The sequence below is a fragment of the Podarcis cretensis genome (genome assembly GCF_951804945.1).
Source record: "Podarcis cretensis genome assembly, chromosome: 15".
NCBI lineage: Eukaryota > Metazoa > Chordata > Lepidosauria > Squamata > Lacertidae > Podarcis > Podarcis cretensis.
In genome coordinates this window covers 10,875,171-10,895,849 of record NC_137185.1, presented here as the reverse complement: position 1 = coordinate 10,895,849, position 20,679 = coordinate 10,875,171, and the positions used below count along the sequence as shown (strand labels likewise).

The 20,679-nt window shown below is 43.8% G+C and overlaps 1 protein-coding gene and 1 long non-coding RNA gene across 6 annotated transcripts in view; one reads left to right on the top strand and one right to left on the bottom strand.

Annotated features, from left to right (window-relative positions):
* Window positions 1–20,679, top strand: part of AUTS2 (activator of transcription and developmental regulator AUTS2) — a 685,027-nt gene that overhangs the window by 298,493 nt on the left and 365,855 nt on the right. The window lies entirely within an intron of this gene.
* Window positions 1,840–4,983, bottom strand: LOC307203568. Its single transcript, XR_013833296.1, has 3 exons — window positions 4,377–4,983; window positions 2,711–2,770; window positions 1,840–2,019 (listed from the first exon to the last, which is right to left on the bottom strand). It is a non-coding gene; the product is annotated as an uncharacterized lncRNA (long non-coding RNA).

Below are 20,679 nucleotides of genomic sequence, written 5' to 3'. Positions count from 1 at the left end.
GTGAACTACCCTGCGTGCGGGGATATGGGCTGGGCTGCCTGCTACACATACGTCTCACAGAGCATCCCCGTATCCCATTTACCCTGATTTTCCCCAGTTCCCCCGGCTGGGGGGCTGGGAGGCCTAAGCCAAGGTCTTCCTACATTCGGAAGTTTAAACAAAGTTGTGGCCTAATTTTAATTCCATAACACGTGTCAGAGTTTTTATTCCTTTCTTGTGATCCCTGGGGGCTGGGGCTGTCGCAGTCTGGTCACACAATGCATTATGAATGTTAAAAGCTGGATGTCATGTGTCCATATGGTTATCAAAACCATTCCTCAATCCTTCCTTAAAATTATAAGCAATGAATGTAGATTTGCCCCATGTGCAGGGAAATATGCCAATGTTATCTCTCAGGATCCTAAGCCTGCAGGGAGTCAAGCTGGCATTAGGCCCAGCTCTTCCTCCCACCTTATACCATTTTCCCTTAAGGTTCTGTTCAACTATGGAGACACAGTAATACATCAGTTTCTCTATTGCTGGGACGTGGACAACTTCTGACTTGAAGGCAAAATCTTGCTAGGCCTTCCTATTTGGCCCGAGAGGCCACTTTGAGGAATCCACCCACACTCCCCCTTCACTTAATGTCATTCATGATGCCTGGTGTGGGATGTATAAGGTCAGGGCTTCAAAGGCATCAGCAGGAGCTTAAAATAGGCTTCCAGTTGTTCCTTTGCTGGAGCAAGGTGCATTCCTACTCATCCATCAGCTGATGGGTGATGGGAGCACACCTTGCTCAAGGAGGGGGAAGTAGTTTCCAAATCACTGTAAAACCATTTCTCCCTCACAGTGCTGCTCTTTGAAGCAGCCCTGTGCTGCTCCTTAAACTGCTAATTGGCCGAGGTTTAAAGGAACAGCTTCCTAATGACTTCCAAATGGTCCTGTGCTGTTCTTTGAAGTCCTGACAAGTGGGCAACTGTCAGGGACTGGGCAGAGGAGGAATAGTGGAGGACACCTCCCCATCCGGACCCTTCCAGGGGGGAGTAAGAAGAAGACAGTATAGATTTACAACAGGGGTTTGAGGGAGATAACAGCTCAGAGGCAGATGAGGGGGAAAGTTGGGCAATCCTGGGAGAGCCAGAGCAACACCTTGCTGACACGTTGTCCTTAGAAAGCATTCCAGAGCCTCCATCTCCCAGAACCCTGCGAGCCTTAAAAGTAGGAGAGCAAAGAGCTTAAAGACAGAGGGTGCGTAGAAGCACCCGTAGAGGAGGTGATGAGAATGACGAATAAGGAAGTGGGAGAGATGGGGGGGGGGGGATGAAGATTCACTTGGGTCAACGCCGTTATCCAAGAGGCTTGGTTCTATGGCCTCTTTCTCTGTAAAGATTAGAATAAAAAAGGAATGTCAGAAACTTTTCTCTGTCTTTATACTTTCCTGGGCAACCAGCTGGGAGCCGCTGACAGCATCCTGACAGCATCACATCACCAGACATCAGTCTGGTGCACTGCATACATGTCAAATTTGGCCCACCTGAGGTGGGGAGATGATATAACCCACCTGCCAGAAATCGATTCCACACCCCAACTCTATTGAAACAGCTCTATATAATTTGGGACTCTGAAATCTAGATGAGGCCAATATAGGAAGCCGGTATCTGCCTTGATCAACTATGTGTACATAATTATCCCACCCATGATACAAGTTCTGTTGGAAACTGCTTCCACATAACCACCTTGGTCCCAGGGCCCTGTTTTTGCTTCTCGAAGCCTTATGATATTATTGAACATGAAGTCAAATGTCTTAACCTACTGGACCACTGCATAATAAGATGTTTTAATTAAACAGAATGGCTGAAAAGTAAGAAAGAAAGTAGATTGGAAATCATCATTTTGAGTTCGTTTTGTATACAGGAGCGTCTATTGGTTTAAGCCAGTGGATATTTTTCTTGGTCGACCCTGTAATCCTAAAGTGGTGTGTAGATGCCCAGGAGTAAATCAATACTCTGCTCAGCCCTGCCGTCTTACATGAAGCACAGACTGTAAAATAGACACAAAAGACGCATGATACTCCCCAAGGCCCCCAGCAGCTATAATATCCATCTTTGGCAGTTCACTTGACATTTACTTGCCCTATTTCCCAGTCCCTTTTCTTTCCCCTCCTCCTCTTTCCCGCTCTCTAACAGCTAGGCCCTGACTCTCTGGGGCTCACCGACTGGGTGAGCAGATAACAAACCTGTCAAGAAAGGTTTAGCTGGGGAATAAATCCTGAATTCGCCAGGAAATGATGTGTACAATGGGAAAATGGAAGGGATGACATGAGCTTTCCCTTTGGAGACAGTGGTCAGGAGATGCTTAAAATGTTACAGCCTTGTGTTAAATGGGCTTCGGGACAGTTGCTTAGATCCAATCTTTGAGGGTTCAAGTGGCCTTTTACTCTTATTTACACCCCCCCAACTGCTCTTTGGAAGAGAGAGAGAAAAAAAGCACCAGGTCCTGACCTCTCAGCAAAAAAAAAAAAAAAAAGGTATTCTTTAGAGGAATGAGAGAACACTTGAATTTCAATAGCTTTCCATAGCCAATGTTTAAAAATACCCATTTGTTCTTTTTGGGTAGCATACAACATCAGACATGCATCTGCAGATTTGTTTGTTTTGTTAAAGGGAATGGCAATATACTTTAAGAAATTAAGTTTTTCATCAGCAATTTGGGATTTATTTTATTTATCTACCTTTAGTAAGAAGCCAAGGCCTGCAGCGCTGCTTCCATTCTGCTGCAGTTTGTCTTCAGCCTAAAACCATATTAATTGTACTGTAGTCTGCTATTGCATAATTGCATCACTTATGGAATTTACATTATTGCACAAATTACATGGTCATTGTGTTATTACACCCCATCCATTTCAGTGCCAAGGAAACACACTGCAAATTGGCTGGAAATGCTATCGTGTTGTTTGCTGGCTGAAAGTGACAACAAAAAATGCCAATAGTAATCACTGGATTGATTTCCATTCTTGTCATGGAAGAAATAAGTGAATGTTGGCCATTTTGGCTCCCATTTCCATTGGATTTCTCCAACATCCCTACCAGGGTGGGATAAATATGTCAGAGAATCACAGAATTGTAGAGTTGGAATAATGATGATAATAATAATAATAATAATAATAATAATAATAATAATAATAATACACAGCCCATCTGGCTGAGTTTCCCCAGCCACTCTGGGTGGCTCCCAATCAAATATTAAAATCATTACAGCATTAAATAATAATGTCTTATAAAGATAGGATAGCTGCTTATTTCCTTGACATCTGATGGGAGGGTGTTCCACAGGGCAGGCGCCACCACCGAGAAGGCCTTCTGCCTGTAACCTCACTTCTCGCAATGAGGGAACCACCAGAAGGCCCTCGGCCCTGGACCTCAGTGTCTGGGCTGAACGATGGGGGTGGAGACGTTCCTCCAGGTATACAGGACCAAGGCTGTTGGAAGGGACCATAAGGATCATCTAGTTCAACCTCCTGCAGTGCAGGAATCTTTCACCCAACATGGGGCTTGAACCCATGAGCCTATGATTAAAATTCTCATGCTGTACTACCTGAGCTAGTATGATTTCCTTCAGTTTTCTGCCAGTTGCATCAGTTTGTGGACTTTAAGATATAATACTGATGCTTGAACAAACAACTGGTCTGTGCTGGTCTGTATATGCTGATTCTGAAGTCCATTGAGTCCAACAGGGCTTATTCCTAGTTAAGTGAGGGTAGGACTGCAGCCTCTGTGAAAGGGCAATTCGAGCAACATACAAGAACCTCATTTCTTCCAAACCGGGCATCTGCAAAAGGCAAAAACAGGGGCTGTGATTTAACATGGGCACGTCCCAGAAATAAGGGCTGCCACCAGAGTGTGAGGCAGACTCATGTCTTACCTCATAGCACCTAGTTTTCTTTGAATGGATAAGGAGCGAATAAAGCAAAAGTCCCTCACACTTTAGAGGCAACATCTGTTCCTATGCCTGAGCCACCAAACATGAATGTGTGTCTTCAAAAGCTGTTGAGTACCATTTTAAAAAAAGAAGAAGCAAAAGCGGGGGGGGGGGGGGGGGCGGACACCACACATGTTAATATATTATCCTTGTTATTGCTCCTTCTGTTGTTTTCAACAGTTTTTGTTCGGCATGTTTTGTCTTGTATGTGTAAATGCAGAGCGCGCCGTATGGCAGCCGGGCTGAACACACTTATCTGCTCGCTACTTCCACTGGGCTGGAACAAAGACTCTGCTCTCTTTTACTTTGTCTCCATTCTCTTTCCTTCTTTATTACATCACATCATGTTGTAGAGGGTCTACCAAAGGCGTTTTTAAACCCTAGCTCAAAAAAAATGTTTGGGTGATACCGTCCCTTGCCTGCTCCCAATGCAAAATGAGCAAGTGACCTGATACCTGCCTGTCTGCCCAGAATTGCAGGATTTGTGTGTGGCTCTGTCATATGGTGGTGGCCAGTTGAACTGGAGGTGGCAGCTTCCCAGTACCTTCAAGCCCTAGACTGAATCCACCTGGACTGGCCATTGGATCCATCTAGACATATAAAAAGGCTTCTAGTTGAGCTTTCTGAAGACAACCCACTCTTCTTGCAGTCTGGTCTCCTCATGCATTCTTGGTTCTCCTTTGATCCTGCCTTCTGAATGGCCACTTGAGCCTGATTAGTGATTTGTCCCATGGTTTCTGACTCACGTTGGACTGTTGTCCAGCTGCATCCACCATGTTGGAAGTGCAACAGTCAAGATCATTCCATGTGCAACTAAATAGTTAATTCTGTTAACCAATGGCAAAGGGGAGAGGGTGGAGGTGTTGCTTAGTAACCAGGGAGGTGGCATGACCCTTTGTGAGGCAGGATGTGCTCTGATTGGCTGTGTAGCTTTGAGGGAGTTTTCCAGTGAGTGTTATGTCTTATGTCTCCATGCTATGGACTAGAGCAGAACTGCTAGGAAAGGGAAAGCCCCTCTGTTTATTTTTTCCTTAAGGTGGCAAACTGAACAAGAGCAGTGCATAAGCAAAATATTACTAGAATTTATTTTCTCTCTGGACTCCAACTGCATTACTTTGGTAACAGGATTCATGGCTAGCTGGGACACCACCCTGATTCAGCCAGCTGTTTTCATGTTTATATCCTTTCAGATTCAAAGTTTTCCAAAGTTTGTGATGCAGTTCTCTAACCAAACAATGTGTACAATGTATTTTTAACCTTCTGTTGGAAGCCACCAAGAGTGGCTGGGTAAACCCAGCCAGATGGGTGGGGTAGAAATAATAAAGTATTACTACTACTGCTACTAAAAAAATGCATTGATTAGGAGAAAGTGTGCTTTTAAAAAACACATGTGAGTCAAAGCAACATAAAGATATCATTCTGTCAAGGCAAAATGCTTGTAGAAACATCCACGTATTTGTATATTAGGGGGAATTCGCACTTAAATCCTGGCGAATTTTCACGTGAACTTGATAAGAATAAAAAATAATTTCAGGAAATGTAGAGAACTGAGTTTAATGCTGCAGAAATGAGGCACTGAGGCAGACTTGAGAGACTTGCCCACCTCTCTTATGAGCCCAGGGCCTTGACATATCCATAGTTTAAAACATTTCATTATTTGAAATTGTCTATCTTCATGAAATACATGTTAGCATTAGCTTCAGCTGGGATTCAGAGGCAGACGATGGAAAATTGACACCAGAAGTTTATGTTGCTGGCCTTGTGGTTCAACTAGATGTAAATACTTCTGAAATGTCAAATTTACAGAGAAATTGTTCCACTATGCCTGTGAGTTGGTGTGTGTTCCTATCGTCTTCCCTTCCAGTCCCAGAGGAAGCTAATTTAAGTGTCCCTTTTCATGCTCCAATTAAATCAATTCACCAATTCACTCTGTTTTCACATAATCTTAAATTTAGCATTCATTTTCTTCTTAGCTTTTGGCTTCATTTCCTGTTAATAAACAGTGTAGCGCACAACACATGCTCCTCAACAAAGCCATTCGGATGCACAGAGACACCAGCGATTTGCAAGTGTGCCTTCCATGTAATTGTTTTAAATTAACAAAAAGAAACATAGACACACACCCCTGTGTGTGAGAGTCCTTTTTTCTTGTGGTTTGAGATCTGTGCATCTTGTCATAAATCGGTATTATGCCTCATTAACACCCAATTTTATTTGTCCACCACCTACCATCACTTTGTATTTTGTAATTCTTATAATTCCACATTGGCACAGAAACATAGACTTAAGAATTCAGGCTTGACAAAAAGCATAGCCCAAAAGCTACTGCCGGTGGTACCTTCAGGGCAGGACTTTAGGGCAGATGGCCAAGACCACTGGGACTCTCTTGAGAACCTGGGTGAGATGGATCATTCAGCAGAATCTGTTCCTTTAAATAAGGGATAGAGAACCTGTTTTCTTTTGATACCACATTCTCTTGCAGGTAATATGTTTGGGACTTCATGTTTGTAATGAGGGATGGGGGAAGCTGAAGCCAATGTTGGGTGTGGCATGAGGATGAAATAATCTGGCAATATTGGTTTCTCTCAGTTTCTTGTTTCTTCAACCTTAAATTAAGATTTCCACACAATTTCCTCCCTTCCTCCCTCCCTCTGTCCCTAACTTCCTTACTTCCTTAATCCTTAGTTGGATAACTACATCACAAAATTTGGAGGAGTGTGTGTTTCAGATTATTGCTATGTTTTCACCCACGTATTGGTTTGAGAAGTGTGAATTAGGTTGTTTCTCATTAAAATGCTAACAAAATTGGGTTGCTGTCATGCCCTTACTAGGCCACTCCTTTTCCCTCTTCTTCCTTCCTCCTTCTCTCTCTCTCTGTGAAATTGTTTCACCAGTTTCTGTTCTCACCACCACATCAACTCAAGCCCTAGTGTTACAGGAAATATATATATATATATATATATATATATATATATATATCCAGTTTTGGGGCAAGTAATATTTGGTGAGAGAACCCTAGCAGAGATTTAAAATCACAAAATGCGCAGCAAAGTGTGGAAATATAGGCTGTTAGACCATTAAAATGTCCCCATCTAAGTTTCCCTCTTCCCTTAGCATAGAAAGAAACTACACATTTGGTAAGTTAAAAATGGTGTACTTACAAACTCTTCAAAGGTCAGATTCACATGCTTTTCCATTCAGCAGTCGAGAAAACATAGGCAGTAAAACTTAGGTTCCAAAGTGGTGAATGTTTCTAATTTATTTGTACAGGAACACAAAAATAGCTTGCTTGAGCCAAGCGGTCTGAGCTTGGAGCAACCATCTCAGACCTCCTTACTGGTAGGGTTCACATGGTGGAATGGAAGAACAAAGAGCTTGATAACCCTTCCTCCCAAGGTGAGAGAGGGCTGACCTAGCTAAACCTAGCAGAATAGCTTGCTCTATGACTTAACCCCTTCGTACATTAACTAGACTTAAGCATGTTGGGTATATGAGGCTGCCTATCCCACACTTTAAACCAGCCACCCCCAACCTTCGGCCTTCCAGATGTTTTGGACTACAATTCCCATCATCCCTGACCACTGGTCCTGTTAGCTAGGGATCATGGGAGTTGTATGCCAAAACATCTGGAGGGCCACAGGTTGGGGATGCCTGTTTTAAACATTCCTGTATGGATGATGTTCTCCACCTTGGTGTTTCTATAGGAGTGGAATCAAATAACTGACAATTCTACACTCTTGGGAGTCTGTCTTATCGCTGAAACTATATTTTATCCAGATAAGCAACAACAGTAATAGATCTAGGGGCATTGCCAGGTATAAAAATGTTGGATGCTGTTGCCTGTGATTGAATATTTGGGTGGTAAAAAATTATGTATTCATAAGGGAGCCCATCTTTAAACAAATCAGAATTATGTGGCAAGTTTTCAAACAGCGTTTCTTTAAAGGGCTTATTAACTTGTGCTGATTTAGGTTATCACTTAATTGACACCACAGAGTCTAACTTCCTCTGTCAGTTGAATTTGCACGGCCTGCATCTGGCTTTGCACGGCTGCTGAATGCTGCAAAGAGAGGTGCCTTCATGCTAAATCAGGACTGACGTTGACTGCTACCCATCATGTTGACCTCCTGATTCCCTTGTTACACCTTGAAAATAATGCTGATGTTATCTTTGAAGCCACCGTAAGAAAGAATACAGTGTGTCACAGCAAAATTCATGTCTGCCATCACCGTTGATGTGAACATGACAACCGCTTAAGAGATTTCTTTGAAGAGTAGGCATGAAGTTCAAAGGAGAGGAAACCCATTATGGGTTGGTGGGCTGTTTGTACACAATTTTCCTGTCAATTTTGCTCATTGAGTTATACCTTAGCGGAGCATGATAGCAGTTTCTCACTCTTTTTAACTGTTTCCCACTCAACTACATCTATGAAAATGATAAGTCTAGAATGTCATGCCAGGGGAGAGGAGGTTCACTATCTGGGCAGGAAAAAAAGGAGTCACCCAGTTTGATGTGTAAATGGTCAGGAATAATTGTACCAAATGGTGGATTTAAAAAACTGATATAAATTTGATGTCCTTGAAAGAGAAGCATTTTTTTAATTGAAAATACCATAAATTCTGCACACAATATACTTGATAGGATACAGTATACAACTGTGGGATTTTACGACATTTTTTTTTAAATTATAAAAATGGTAATCAATTAATTGACTTGTACATGGCACAATATCACAGTTTATGGATTCTATTAAATCTGTTTCTTACTTAGGATAGCAGAATCTGATTATTCCTAACTAATTGTAGAACCTAAATTTTTCCCAACTGAAATTCATTTTGTCAGTTTGGGTCAAGTTCTACAGTTTGTTAAGGTCATCTTGAATACTCATTCTGTCTTCTGCGGTAGTGGCTACCCCTCCCTGTTTGGTGTTCTGTTTCACCGGCTTGGACCCACAACACTGAACTCATGGTACCTAATTGTTACAAACTGTGCACCTGAGCCATGGGGGACCACCTACAAAGATCTCCATGTGATCAGGCAGGAATATAAGTAAGAGAAACCATAATGGTTTAAAATGGTATAATTGTACATATGTGGTCTTCTTCAGGAGGCAGGAGAAATTCTACAGATTCTCAGAGGCAGGAAGTTACCTGGTGGTATTCCAGAGGTGTTACTGGGCATCAACATCTTTCACCCTCAAGTCAGTGCTTCTTGAATAGTGCTTTGGTATCCCATGGCATCATTTGCAGCAAGTCATTATGGGAACATGCCAGCCATCACTGTCATTTATGCCCATGGCCGAACTATGGATTCCATCTAATGTTAGGCCTGCTCAGATTAGACCTCCTTAAATTGTTAAACCTAAGTTGTGCTCATTGATTTAAATAGGGGAACTCTGGCTAGTGATAATGTTGGATACAGTCTTATGGGTAGCATTCAGTAAACCTTTACTCATTGTGGACCCAATGAAATTAATGGACCTACCTTAGGTTCATTAGGTTCAGCAGGTCTGCTTTGCATGAAGCTTAGTGGATACCACCCCATGTTTTAAGAAATAAGTCTGACGTCATGACTGTTTCTTATGGTAAGCTGCCTGCCCAGCCGCCAACTCCCCCCCCCCCAAAAGCAACATTTCCACACTCGAGATGAAAAAAAATCCCTTATTTTCCCCTTTTAGCACCCGCTCCCCAATTGCCAGAGAAAAAGTTGCATAATGGAACTCTGCTGTAATTACAGTGAAATCCAGGCATACCTTTGAGAAAGCTATCAACAGGCCAGCTAATGGTTCAGAATGACTTTTCACAATATTTTCACTTGCAAGTAAAACTCCCTCATACTGCCTTAATGGGTTACACTTCAGAAAATGACAGCTTTTGAAATTATACAAAATACTTATTTAAGCAGCAGGATAAAGTGCCTCCAACAAGTGTATATGTGTGTGTATGTGTGTATAAAAAAATGTATTTTTGTAAAAAGAATATTCATTTTCCCGGGTAACTTTCCCCTCCTCTCACTTGCTCAGCCTGTATTGAAAAAGGCTTTCCTGCCATCCATCAGAGCTCCTGTTTGCCTCCGCAATTCTGCTTCTCCTACAGAAAGGCGCTCCTTGCCATGTGCCATGTGCAAAGGAAATCAGATGGCCAAAATTTACTTCATTGTGGGTTGTGTGTGGCTTAAATCCACAACAAAACAGGGAAATTGAGTTTGTAGAAAATGCTGGTGCGTGATGGAAAATTGTTGATTATGCCCAGAAGTGGTTGCACTTTTGACATATTTCTCCTCCCTCGCCCTCCCCACGTCTCTTCTTTATACGTGGTTACATCCACACCATGTATTTAAAGCACCTGGTTCCCCAAAACAACAACAGTAGCAGCAGCAGCAGCAACAACAACGGAACGGTGGTTTGTTAAGGGTGCTGTGAACTGTAGCCCTGTGGTGGGTAACCTATGGTTCCCTTTTGGAGGAAATCATGTGCATTAAATGTGCTTGGACTATACCTGCATGGGGAATTTTCCGTGAGGTTTACACACCTGGCCACCCCCCCCCAAAGAAAATCCTGGGAACCGTAGCCCTATGAACTATGTATCCTAGAATTCTTGGGAGGAAGCTATACATGCTAAAGGTGCTTTCAATGTATGGTGTGGAGGGCTACCATTCGTCCGGAATTTCCCTTTCAAAAATGGTGTCTGGGCAGAATTTTCGAAAAGCGCTTGAAAGATCTGGGGAAACCCAGGCATAGGGCAGCCCATATCGGAGGTGTTGATTTATTTATTTTTTGCAAATTTCGTAAAAATAATAGCTACAAGATACCATTTTATTCAGAGATTTTGAAAAAAACAAAACACTTTTGTGTCTGGATTTTCATTTTTTGCAATATGGCAACCTGAAAGGTGTGGATGTGACCCATACATAGCTGAACAGTGCTTTCATCAATAATTTTTATGTGGCATTTACACTCCTTTTCTATGCTTGGGTTCTGACCTCAGTGGCATGATTTCTGTTCTCTTAACTCCAATGACTGGGATGTAGCATTGTTCCATGGTATTTGGGGCAGGCAGGCCTTTTTCTCAGCCGGAATTCACCAGAACTCAGTTCTGGCATCTCTCAGGTGGACGCCATTGCCATTATAAGAGAACAAGGATGGTGGTCTTTTTTAAAAGAAAAAAATAGCACTGGGAGAAGGGCACTGAAATATGTCAGCCACTAGTAGGGATGGGGGTAAGAATTGGTTTGCTCCACATTTTTATGCAGTTTCCAAACCAATATTCAATGTTATAATTTGATAATTTGCCCTTCTCTAAATTCTGCTGTGCGGACCTTTAAACAAACAAACAAGGCACAAAAATAGGCACCTTGGTGAGAAATGATGTAGAAAAATGTCTTGCGGCAAAGTTGCGTATGAAAATGTGTCAATTAGGAGAAGACCTTTTATTTTTTAAAATACCAGTAATAGCTACAAACTGATGTGGATTGGGGTAGGCCAATGGAATATGCCAAGGAGAGCCCATAAAAGCTTGGATCCAAAGGGTTAAATCTCCTCCCAGCCCCTTGACATGACTGCAAAACAGGGAGGTTATTTTTCTTCCATCGTTTCCCGTTGATCAAATCCTTGGTGGATTACTTGAGTAAAATTGCATTGCAGTAAATAATAATAATAATAATAATAATAATAATAATAATGGGATGGGACTTGGGGGTGGGGAGGTTAAGAGTGTGGCACAGTTCACTTGGCTTACCTGGGAGTACACCCTAGAAGACATGCATCCCTGAAGATGCACATCCCGGTTTTGGCTCCGGAACAGTTGGACAGGATGAAAATGAGATGCCGCAGGTACCTCTCAATGAAGCATTCCCACCTGTGTGGGGGGGGGGCGGCATCGCAAATAGGTTTGCCACCTGCAGTTTTAAATGTTGTCTTCTTCTTCATCATCTTACATCTCATGCTAAATAGAGAAGCACTTTTTCTTTCATCAGAAGGGTTTTTTTCAACTACAGTGGTACCTCGGAAGTCGAACAGAATCCGTTCCAGAAGTCCGTTCAACTTCCAAAATGTTCGGAAACCAAGGCACGGCTTCCGATTGGCCGCAGGAAGCTCCTGCGGCCAATCAGAAGCCACTTCAGATGTTTGGGTTCCAAAGAAGGTTTGCAAACCGGAGCACTCACTTCCGGGTTTGTGGCATTCGTGAGCCAAAACGTTCGACTCGCAAGGCGTTTGGGATCCAAGGTGCGACTGCAATGGATTTCATCTTGCAGCTCAGAAGAAGAAGAAGAAGAAGAAGAAGAAGAAGAAGAGGAGGAGTTTGGATTTGATACCCCGCCTTGCACTCCCCTTCAGGAGTCTCAAAGCAGCTAACATTCTCCTTTCCCTTCCTCCCCCACAACAAACACTCTGTGAGGTGAGTGGGGCTGAGAGACTTCAAAGAAGTGTGACTGGCCCGAGGTCACCCAGCAGCTGGATGTGGAGGAGCGGAGACGAGAACCCGGTTCTCCAGATTACGAGACTACCGCTCTTAACCACTACACCACACTGGCTCTCAGTCGTAAAGCATCTGCTTGGCATCCCTAAAATCTCCAGGTAGGGCTGAAACCCTGGAGAGATGGGCACTGTAGACAATACTGAGCAAGATGGACCATTAGTTTGACTTGGTACGAGGCTGCTTCCTTTATATCTAGCATTTGTTATTTATCTTGGTTATTCTCTGCCCCTCCCTTTTTATGATTTCTTGTGTGGGAGGCGGTTTCTGGAGCCACGCTGCATGCCGACTCTGATATTCCTCGCCATTTGAAAACCTAGGAAAGTCATTCTCTTAAAAATCCTGATTTGAATAGGCCTCTTGTCTTCCCTGCCCATATGATACACCGAATGTATCTAAAGTGTAATATTTAATTGCATTTTCTTAATCTTCGCCACTGTATTGCTAAGCTTTCTAATACCTTTAAAATACTGAATCTTAGGCTTATCCTAATTAAAGAATCTCAATTTAATCCATATTGCATGACAATTCAATTTGTTGATTGCTTCTCCCCCCCCCTTCAGTCTTCTCTTTCCACCCCTTCCTCCAAATTGCTCCCCCCCCTTTTCTGAAATTCCCGTCAAATGTATTAATTCAACATGATGAATCCTGTATTCAACCCACTGGAGTGAATAATTAAAATTAGCTGATAAAACTTTCAGCAGAATTACTTTATGAAATTGCTGAACAGATGTGTCATTTTAATGAAAATCCACAGACAAGCTCCTTCCCCCCTCGGCAGGATAAAAATATTATCCCCACGGCACATACTTAATTTGGTGGTAAATACACTCCGAGCGATTGCTGGAAGGAAAAGAAAAAGCAACTTGTCACACTTAGTAACTTGATTTTTCCCCAGCATGCCGTAACAGCTATCTACAGTAATTCATAGCGCTCCATTGTTGCTCGGAGTCCCAAAGAGAACTTATTAAAATGCAATAATCTCCTATTTAAACAGAAACAATAACCATTAAATTTCCTGTGGATCCAAAATTGAGCACAAGCCCCATCTGGTAAGAGTGATTAGAAGACTGATGAGGGAATTTAATTTGCAACATTCAAAGACTAAATCGGAGCCGATCGGGTCACCTGGGACGTGGAATGCTGCTTGCTGTCGTCTTTACGAAATGTCGACCTAAACTGAAAATGGAATACAGAAGTGAAAATGTTACCCGGGGGCTGAGATTGACAGAACTGTATTTCATTATGGGCCTCCAACAGACTTGGCGAGCTGTGATGAATTTGGGGCGGTTTTCCCCCACCTCCCTTGTCAAGTCTTGCTTCTGCAGAACGGGTTCTAAGGATATCACTTCCTTTGCTGCCCAATGAGGTGTGTTTACAGTTGGTTAATAATCATAAATGCCCCGACCAGCCGTATTTTGGTGTTAAGTTGGTGCTAAGAAGTCCAGCAGTGTGTCTGCAAACATCTCAAAGGTAAAAGAGCGTGGCTGCTTCTAGACTTCATAGCAACTGCTACAAACTGCATTGATCCTCCTAGACGTAAAGAGTGAACTTGGCTAGTCTTTTTAAAGGGAGCACAATCCATATCCCTTTACTTAATGTGAACAAAAATTATTGGCTCACGTCTTTAAAATCCAACCAATCTGTTCAGAGGTTTACGCTTTAAGCAAACACCACTGTCACACTCTAGGGGGATCCTCTCAGGGCCTAAGGTAGGTCCCAGTAACAGGAGATTTAAGCCCTGTATTTAGTACAAAGATTTAAGCCTTTCCCCCAAAGAACAGGGCTGCAAAGGCAGCATAGTGCAAGCAAACCAAGGTCAAGTGTAGAGTATCAGTCTAGGTCATGGTGTGATACAGAGGCAAAGTGGTGCAGCAGTCCAAGTACAATGTCGAATGAAGTTTGGGCTCCAGAATAGGTCTTGTGGACTCTGGCTTCCTAAACAACACTCTAACCGCACTCCCAGCGAAGGAGTAGCAGCTGGCTCATGCTGTCGGGAGGGGCAGCCAGGTACACTTGCCCCAGAGGGCTAAACAGGCCAGCAGGCCCCACCAGGGGTCTGCCAGACTTACACTGTTATGCCAACAACGCCCCAGGCCTCCAAGCCTACTGGAGACTCCTGTCCCAGGCCTCAGACAAGCTCTGCGCAGGCCTGAGGGATTGCTTACTCACATCCAGACCCCTTATTCACAAATAGACTGCTGTTTTGGGGTACATAGGCATGCACTTGGTCATCACTCTTTAGTCTGGACCCAAAGTCTTGGCATCTGCACTCTCAAGGACTGGGGAAGGAGTGCTGCACATTCTCCACAGGCTGCTCCAAGGGTTCTTCATCATCTCTCAACCCAGAAGACCCTCCAGGAAATATTCAAGATTGGATTCAAGGGGTCCTGCATGCTCCTCAAGCCCTTCAGCCTGTTCACAGTACCTGGTGCCAGGCCGGTGCTAGGCAAGGCAGAAGCCACTGAGAACATTTAGCTAGGGGAAACCTGCATCCTTCCAGATGTTCTTGGGATCTGTGGTCCAACAACATCTGGAGAGAAACAGGTTTCCCGGCCCTCACTTAGCTCCTCTAAACTTGGGGGAAGGAAACAATAAACTAGGTTTGAGGCATCTCTCTGTCTCAATAGATGATGGAGCGTGCCTCTGGGGATGAAGTCAATCTGCTGCATTAGAAGCACTGAAGGGACCTCCCTGGGGTGCAAGCCTGGGCAATGTGTATGGAGATCCTGGGCTATCCAGACAACATGTTTGGCACCAGCTTGGTTGCAGGAGTTGTCAGAAAGAGGCGTACAAGGCATCCAACTATCTTAGTGACTCCACTCTGGATTTGTGTAGGGTTTACTCCTTAGTCTTTTTCTTCTGCTGAAGATATCCTGCAAGGCAGCAGAGGTTTAGGATCTGAGTTTTCCTTCCTACCTTCCCAGGATGAGGAGCCCCATCTGCCCCTCACTTCTCTGTACAGCACATGCAGAAACCACCTTCTTGACCAGTGTGCCCACTATTGGTCTCGTTCACTCAATCTGCTGAAGCTTGTCTTCACATGCAGAGGAAGTCCCTACCTCGCTGAGGGTTGGAGACCCATTGGCTACCCTCACCTGGTTTAGTCAACCAGTCAAAAGCCATTTCCTGGAGTGTGGCTGTTGTCATATACTGACAGCTTCTGGGAGCCACAGGAGGAGCTGAGTGCAGGATGGGGACCCAAGGTGGACAAACTTCCCTAGCAGGAGCGTGATGTGTCCCCCACCAGGGATACTACCCAACACCCCATACACCCTAAACCAGATGCTAATCTATTAGCAACATAGATTGTCCTAGAGGGCACACTTTTTCATTCGGAAAGGAGGGTGGACCCTGACATTGGGGGAGGTGTAGAGAGGTTTTAACCCATTATCTCCCACTGTGGTCCTGATCTAGTTCAGAGGGCCTGTCTCTACAATTTGCATAATACGAAATCTCATATTGGTATAGATTGTTGACCTTTATTGCCACCACCCTTCATGCCCCCCCCAGAAAGCCCTGCACAAACATTTCCCTAAATTATGTACCTTGGGTATATCTAATTACTTCCCCCCTCCCCTTCTCTCTCTTTTTTTAGGAGAGGAAAATGCTCCCAGATAAAAGGGCTTGCTACTTTATTTCAAAGTGTTTCCTTTAAATAAAAGTCTTTCATCTTTGAACTTTAAATGCAGTTTCAACATCAATTTGCATTCTCAATTCATCCATGAGCTGCGCCCCTCCAAGAAACAGAATATGGGACCTGAGTTGTATGGGTGTGTGGAATGTGTGTCTTAATAAATCCCCAAGGTAATCAAAACGAAAGACAGCAAAACGAAACAACTCATGAAATATTCCACTATGTCCCCAGGGAATACTTAATGTACACAAGGTCAAGCCTTTGTAATGTTAATTTAAGACTTGTAGGAAGCAATCCGTCATTCTTAAAGAGCAAGGTTGCCATCCCTGAAGACAAGTTTATGTTTCTGAAACAACTTCAGTCTCTAAAGAAAACAGAAGCCAACAGATCACCTGTATTTCATGCTCCCAAATTCCTCTGGCTAGCAAGTGCTCACCTGTGCAATAATGTTGGGTGTGGGCTGCCTGATCACAGATCACAGATCCTCTTCTGCAGTTACAGGGTGAATTTTTCCATGGTAAGGATCACCCCCCCACCTGATCTGTCACTTTGTGCCAGCCCTACCATTAGACAGAGTGAGACAGTTGTCTCAAGCAATGGAGTTTGGATAGCATGGAAAGTCAACAAATGGTTAGATGCTTTATTACTCCATTTCCACTGCCAGGGGAAGGGAGCATATTTCACCAAATGTCTGCAGGACGAATTCTCTGATAGTTTATCAAGCGTGGGGATCACCATTAGTAGCAGCAGGAAGAAGATGCCTTCCTTATTTTTCGTTCTGTCATTGCTGCCACTGTCAATGGCAGCCTGGCTACCATTTTGCATCTAGGGTTGTCCAGACATTGTGCGTATGTGAGGCATATAGAATACTCAGAGAAGTTCTGCAAAGTGGGCTTCTTTTTCAGAGGTGGGGGAGAAAAACAAATCTCAGATTCCCCCTCCCCGGAAAATTGCACATGCAGAATTAACATGCTACCAAAATAAATGGATCTGCCTGTCCCTGGGAATATTATACCAACCCATTTCTCAAACTTTTTAGTCTGAGGGTTGGTGGAAACGCACACAATCTCTCATTTTTCTCTACACCAATTTAATAGGTCTCTGTTGTTTAGTCGTGTCCAACTCTTCGTGACCCCATGGACCAGAGCACGCCAGGCACTCCTGTCTTCCACTTTCTCCCGCAGTTTAGTCAAACTCATGCTGGTAGCTTCGAGAATGCTGTCCAGCCATCTTGTCCTCTGTCGTCCCCTTCTCCTTGTGCCCTCCATCTTTCCCAACATCAGAGTCTTTTCCAGGGAGTCTTCTCTTCCACTTTCTCCTGCAGTTTAGTCAAACTCATGCTGGTAGCTTCGAGAACGCTGTCCAGCCATCTTGTCCTCTGTCGTCCCCTTCCCCTTGTGCCCTCCATCTTTCCCAACATCAGGGTCTTTTCCAGGGAGTCTGCTCTTCTCATGAGGTGGCCAAAGTATTGGAGCCTCAGTTTCAGGATCTGTCCTTCCAGTGAGCACTCATGGCTGATTTCCTTCAGAATGGATAAGTTTGATCTTCTTGCAGTCCATGGGACTCTCAAGAGTCTTCTCCAGCACCATAATTCAAAAGCATCAATTCTTCGGCGATCAGCCTTCTTTATGGTCCAGCTCTCACTTCCATACATCACTACTGAGAAAACCATAGCTTTAACTATACGGACCTTTGTTGGCAAGGTGATGTCTCTGCTTTAGGTCTCTACCTTGTCCCAACTTAGTCCTCTTCCATTTCCAGACTTCAGCTAGCAGCTTCAGGCTGTCTTCTTGACCTCCATGAAAGGTCAGCTGATTCTGAGCAAAGAGGTATGCATATGGCCTATAGGATTATGATCCTTGACAAGCTGAACATGAAGCATTTTGGTCCTTCTGGTGCTACTGTGTTTGGATTAGGAGAAACATCCTGCATTTCTCTTTATCCTTTCTTTCTTTCTTTCTTTCTTTCTTTCTTTCTTTCTTTCTTTCTTTCTTTCTTTGGTGGGCAATATATGGAAATGACTGTGTGTTTGAAAGGTCACAGCGGTGGATGCAGACTCTTAAGTAGACAATTTCCCTTCCATGCATTCAGCATTACTGTTTCTGCTGATGATACCCTTAGGCATCTTTTCCTCCTCGCACAGATGGTCTCACTCAGCCCTAACAAAATATTTTAAGCAATTGCATAAATTAAAGCAAGAGGCCCCCAAAGTGCACCCGTAGCAACGATTTGGTAACAAAACAACTGGAATGCATGCAGAGGGGCAGTCCTTTCTTTGCAGAAAGTTCTGGAGTCGAATGGTTAGATATGCAGTGGCGCCTTCCAGAACATCATGGCTATGCACACTCACACTCACACGTACATACATGTACACATAAACATGCACGTGTACCAGTGGCAGACCTTGGAACCTCAAACTTCAATGGCACCCTGTGCAACACCAACATTTGGTGCCTTGTCTTTCATTCTGTATCATTTTTGTGGCTCCCCTTGTAGCATCTCCATTCTCAAGCCACTTCTGTACAGTGGTACCTCTGGTTAAGTAATTTGTTCTGGAGGTCCGTTCTTAACCTGAAACTGTTCTCAACCTGAAGCACCACTTTAGCTAATGGGGCCTCCTGCTGCTGCTGCTGCTGTGTTGTTTCTGTTCTCATTCTGAGGTTAATTTCTTAACCTGATGTACTATTTCTGGGTTAGCGGAGTCTGTAACCTGAAGCATATGTAACCTGAAGCGTATGTAACCCGAGGTACCACTGTAAGTACATACTGTTACAAAAGTCATGTGCTTGCCCCTCTCTCTGCCAAGCGGAGGCAAGAGCTCAAGGGGTCCCAGGCACCCAAGCAGGATCTGTGCTCCTTTGGAGAACTGAAGATGCGGCGGAGGTTTCCATGCTTTAAGAAATATGGTTTATTCCCCTATTTGCAGCTTCAGTCTGCATGCGGGGAGTCCAAATCTCATGGCATGGCCATTTCAAGAAGCATCCTTCTCCCTGTCTGCCCAAAATGGATCTTGGCTCTCCTCCTTCTTGTTCCTCCCAGCAACCCTTGGTGCCCCTGTCCCCACAGTAACCCTGGCAACCTTCCAAATTCCCAGTCTCTGGGGCAAGGGGGAAGGAGTTCTCTTGTACTGTCAATGTCCCTCAGTTGTTCTTCTGATAGCCATAGCTCCACCAGGTTGTTTTGCATAAGCAAGTTCAGGAATTCCTTTGCGGCTTGCGTTCTCTCTTCATATCACAAATAACCAAAATCCCCGCATTTATAAATTTCTAGAGCTTCCCCAATATCTATAACACACACACACACACACACACAGAGGGGGAGAGAGAGAGAGAGAGAGAGAGAGAGAGAGAGAGAGAGAGAGAGAAGGGGAGCTGCCTTACACTGAGTTAGACCCATGATTCATCTAGCTCAGTACTGACTACAATGACTGATGGCGGCTCTCCAAGTTTTCAGGCCAAGCGTCCGCACCTGGGACCTCCTGCATGCAAAGTTGATGCCACACAACACAAACACAAACAATAGGGGGTTCATCTCTCAATAGGTGGCAATTACTGTGCACCCCTGAGCCTTTTAGGCAATGGGCTCCCCCTTTTATTACATGGGGTTCCATCTCATGCCCCATGCTTTTCAACATCCACATAAAGTTGCTGGGGAGGTGGACCAGCAGAGTGCTGCTAATTCTTCTTTCTTCTGTGTATATCTATCCCTTCCAAATTAGTTCAGGTTGAACACATCAACAGCAATATATTTTAAAAAATATTGTAGGAATAGTTATAAATAGTCATCTTCTCTTTGCCAATGATTTACAGGTAGTTGGGAATAGCATCTTTCAGCCATATAAATGCGTATATTTTTATTTTGCAAATGAAAGTAAATAATGACAGGGAGGGCATTCTGCAAACATGGAGCCACCACTGAAAAGGCCATGTCTTTGCAGTTTATAATCTATACCAGGCATGTCCAACAGGTAGATCATGATCTACTGGTAGATTGTGGGGTGTTCTTCTTGGTAGATCGTGGTAGATCTCAGTCCACCCCCAGTGATATCCCCCCAAAAAAAGCTCAAAAACTTTGGTCCATCCAACGACAATGGGTAGATCACTGCCATTTTTTAAATACTGTGAGTAGATTGCATTCTGTTTGGAGTTGGACGTCCCTGATTGATACTATCATTTTTTTCTCTGAGGAAGATTGACCAGGACCTTACTGTGTAGTTAGATTCCTGCGTAGCTAGATTCCTAGATTCCAAACATAAAAGGCAAGTTTCAGCATTGCTATCCAGGTTGGCAGGTGTATTCCACTTCCAATAAATCAGTAGTGTCCAAACTTTTTTCAAAGAGGACCAGATTTGATGAAGTGAAGGGCTGTGATGGCCGACCAAAGTTGTTAACCTTTTTTTTGGGGATTGAAGTTGTTGAGGTATTTTTAGAATTTTACCCCAGTAAATAAACTGCCACAGGGGCCAGATCAAACCAACCAGCAGGCCGGATTAAGCCCCCAAAACGGACTTTGAACATGCCTGCAATAAATAAACAAGAAGAGAAATCCAATCTCTCCCCCCCCCCAAAGCTTTTTCTATACGTATCGGCTGGCTTCTTTGTTTCAGCATCT